The sequence below is a fragment of the Mizuhopecten yessoensis genome, unplaced genomic scaffold (genome assembly GCF_002113885.1).
Source record: "Mizuhopecten yessoensis strain PY_sf001 unplaced genomic scaffold, ASM211388v2 scaffold11019, whole genome shotgun sequence".
Taxonomy (NCBI): Eukaryota; Metazoa; Mollusca; class Bivalvia; order Pectinida; family Pectinidae; genus Mizuhopecten; species Mizuhopecten yessoensis.
In genome coordinates, this window is record NW_018408838.1 from 198,666 (window position 1) to 202,557 (window position 3,892).

The window sequence follows — 3,892 nt, forward strand, 5'->3', positions numbered from 1 at the left end:
TTCCTGCTTCAGTTTGGTATAACTCGAACAAGGTGTTCAAATACCAAGTATCGTTTTTATGTGTGTTTCGGTATGTCTCAAATGATACTTTTACAGCAAAAAAAACTACTTTTTTCTGGTGTTTTTTTTTGCAAGTCATTAGGTTATTGTCAGGAACTTTGGAAATGCGAGTTTGTTTCGGTATGAGTTGTACAGACTACAGAATGCCATTATTAGAAGAAACAGAGAATAAAACACTTAAATATAAATCGGAACGATTCACAAACAAACTAGGATTACTATAAAACGTGAACATTTGTATATTCAAAATTCTATCACCATTCACGAAATTAGAGAAAAATGTTTCAATGAATCGATTATCAATGTCCTACATTGGGCCGTGACAATGTAAACAGAGTGTCCGTCGTGGCAGCCAATTTGCTAATGTCAGTAGATAATCCCTTCAACGTCATATCCTGGCACTACGACTCACGCGGGGATCTAGCCAGCAATGCTGATTGGAACTGTTTGGCAACAAGATCTTGTTTGATGATTGAATTCAGAAAACATTTCCTTTAACTTGTTTCTGCAGCCTCATCAGTGACATTTCTGTCCACAAATCGCTGATTATTCCCATTCTTCATTAACAAGTAAGCCGTACCACAATACTGACGGAACTCATAACGCTACCAATATTATCGTCACTATGCATCCCACGACCTATTGACAGGCGGAATCCCACCAACACACACTCATGTCAAAGTACATTTGTACATCTGTAGCATCAGGTATGCTCAAAGCTTCTGAACCGGACAAGCACTCTTTAATGTCAGTTAAGTACGCGTCGCATTAGGATTTATCTTAAAGCCTTTATTCGACCTTGAATTTTCATCTGTAAAATCCTATATAGGAGTTAGCATAAATCTAAGAATAAAGAGACACCAAAAAACCGCTTCAGTGACGCAGACCAGACACGATAAAGTATCCACGTGGCAATATACAAGGATGTAGTTACACTTAGTGATTTATACGAGCAGATCATCGCGTACACGGGTTACACAGCAGTGCCAATACATGTAACACATCACACATAACTCACAGTGCTGCAGTAAAATGTTCACTTTTAATTTTTTTTAAATAAGATACGATCTAGGTATAAGAGACAGTTTTCGCAAACATCTAAGGTAGTATTCGCAGAATGTGGAGTATTGTATCCGGAAGCTGTTCCGTATAGTATTGTCTGGGGAGGTATTCTGTCCAAGAGACCTGTTGTCATGTAGCGTTATGATAATAAAACTAATTCGCGTTTCTTATATACCGCTTTATCACAACCTGGTTCGTAGGTCGTCTCAAAGCGGTTCACAATTTTTTATCCGTGGTAATATGACCTTTGCAACCAGCCGGTGCTGCCATTTCGGCGCTCACAGTTAGCATTCAACAATTCTAGCACTGCCCGACCACGTCCTCATTTACAGCGAAGTAGACTGGAACAAGCGATGTAAATAACTTGCTCAAAGAAACAACACAGTGCCGCGACGTAACCTTCGATCACGCGGCCGGCGACCTACTACTAGACTACCGTGCCTCACCGTCATCTCTGAAGGTAAAGTATCCAAGGGACCTTTTTCCCACAGTAACGTCTTGGGGGTATATAAAGTGCCCAAGGGTACTGTTATCCTATAGTGCTGACAGGGGAGGTATATGTCCAAAGGAACTGTTCTCTTATAGATTTGTCTATGGAGATATAGTGTCAGAGGGAACTGTTCTACTATAGTATTGTCTGGAGAGGAATAATGTCCGAGGGAACTGTTCTCCTAAAGTGTTGTCTGGGGAGATGTAGTGTCCGAGGGAACTGTTCTCCTAAAGTGTTGTCTGGGGAGATGTAGTGTCCGAGGGAACTGTTATCCTAGAGTGTTGTCTGGGGAGATGTAGTCTCCGATGGAACTGTTCTCCTATAGTGTTGTTTGGGGAGATGTAGTGTCCGAGAGAACTGTTTTCGTATAGTGTTGTCTAGGGAGATATAGTGTCCGAGGGAACTGTTCTCCTGTAGTTTTGTCTGGGGAGATGTAGTCTCCGATGGAACTGTTCTCCTATAGTGTGTATGGAGAGATAAAGTGTCCGAGGGAACTGTTTTCGTATAGTGTTGTCTGGGGAGATGTAGTCTCCGAGGGAACTGTTCTCCTAGAGTGTTGTCTGGGGAGATGTAGTGTCCAAGGAAACTGTTCTCATAAAGTGTTGTTTAGGGAGATATAGTGTCCGAGAACTGTTCTCCTATAGTGTTGTTTGGGGAGATGTAGTGTCCGAGAGAACTGTTTTCGTATAGTGTTGTCTGGGGATATGTAGTCTCCGATGGAACTGTTCTCCTATAGTGTTGTCCGGGGAGATGTAGTGTCCAAGGAAACTGTTCTCATATTGTGTTGTCTGGGGAGATATAGTGTCCGAGGGAACTGTTCTCGTAGAGTGTTGTCTAGGGTGATATCGTGTCCAAGGAAACTGTTCTCATATAGTGTTGTCTAGGGAGATATAGTGTCCGAGGGAACTGTTCTCCTATAGTGTTGTCTGGGAAGATGTAGTGTCCGAGGGAACTGTTCTCCTATAGCGCTGTCTAGGGAGCTATAGTGTCCGAGGGAACTGTTCTCCTTTAGTGCTGTCTGGGAGGATATAGTGTCCGAGGGAACTGTTCTCCTATAGTGCTGTTTGGGGAGATATAGTGTTCGAGGGAACTGTTCTCCTATAGCGTTGTCTGGGAAGATGTAATGTCCGAGGGAACTGTTCTCCTATAGTGTTGTCTGGGAAGATGTACTGTCTGAGGGAACTGTTCACCTATAGTGTTGTCTGGAGAGGTATTATTCCGAGGTTACTGTTCTCCTAAAGTGTTGTCTGGGGAGATGTAGTGCCCGAGGGAACTGTTCTCCTATAGTGTTGTCTGGGAAGATGTAGTGCCTGAGGGAACTGTTCTCCTAAAGTGTTGTCTGGGGAGATATAGTGTCCGAGGGAACTGTTCTCCTAAAGTGTTGTCTGGGGAGATGTAGTGCCCGAGGGAACTGTTCTCCTATAGTGTTGTCTGGGGAGATGTAGAGTCCGAGGGAACTGTTCTCCTATAGTGCTGTCTAGGGTGATATCGTGTCCGAGGGAACTGTTCTCCGATAGTGCTGTCTAGGGAGATATAATGTCCGAGGGAACTGTTCTCCTATAGTGTTGTCTGGGGAGATATAGTGTCCCAGGGAACTTTTCTCCTATACTGTTTTCTGGAGAGGTATTATTCCAAGGTTACTGTTCTCCTATAGTGCTGTCTAGTAAGGAATAGTGTCCGAGGGAACTGTTCTCCTATAGTGCTGTCTAGGGTGATATCGTGTCCGAGGGAATTGTTCTCCTAGAGTGTTGTCTGGGGAGATGTAGTCTCCGATGGAACTGTTTTCCTATAGTGTTGTCTGGGGAGATATAGTGTACGAGGGAACTGTTCTCCTAGAGTGTTGTCTGGGGAGATGTAGTCTCCAAGGGAACTGTTCTCCTATAGTGTTGTCTTGGGAGATATAGTGTTGGAGGGAACTGTTCTCCTAGAGTGTTATCTGCGGAGATGTAGTCTCCGAGGGAACTGTTCTCCTATAGTGTGTATGGGGAGATATAGTGTCCGAGGGAACTGTTCTCCTATAGTGTTGTCTGGGGAGATATAGTGTACGAGGGAACTGTTCTACTAGAGTGTTGTCTGGGGAGATGTAGTCTCCAAGGGAACTGTTCTCCTATAGTGTTGTCTGGGGAGATTTAGTCTCTGAGGGAACTGTTCTCCTATAGTGCTGTCTAGGGTGATATCGTGTCTGAGGGAACTGTTCTCCTAGAGAGTTGTCTGGGAAGATGTAGTGTCCTTCATTGCTGTTAGTCCTTTTTTTAAAATTTCAAACTATCAAAACAATAC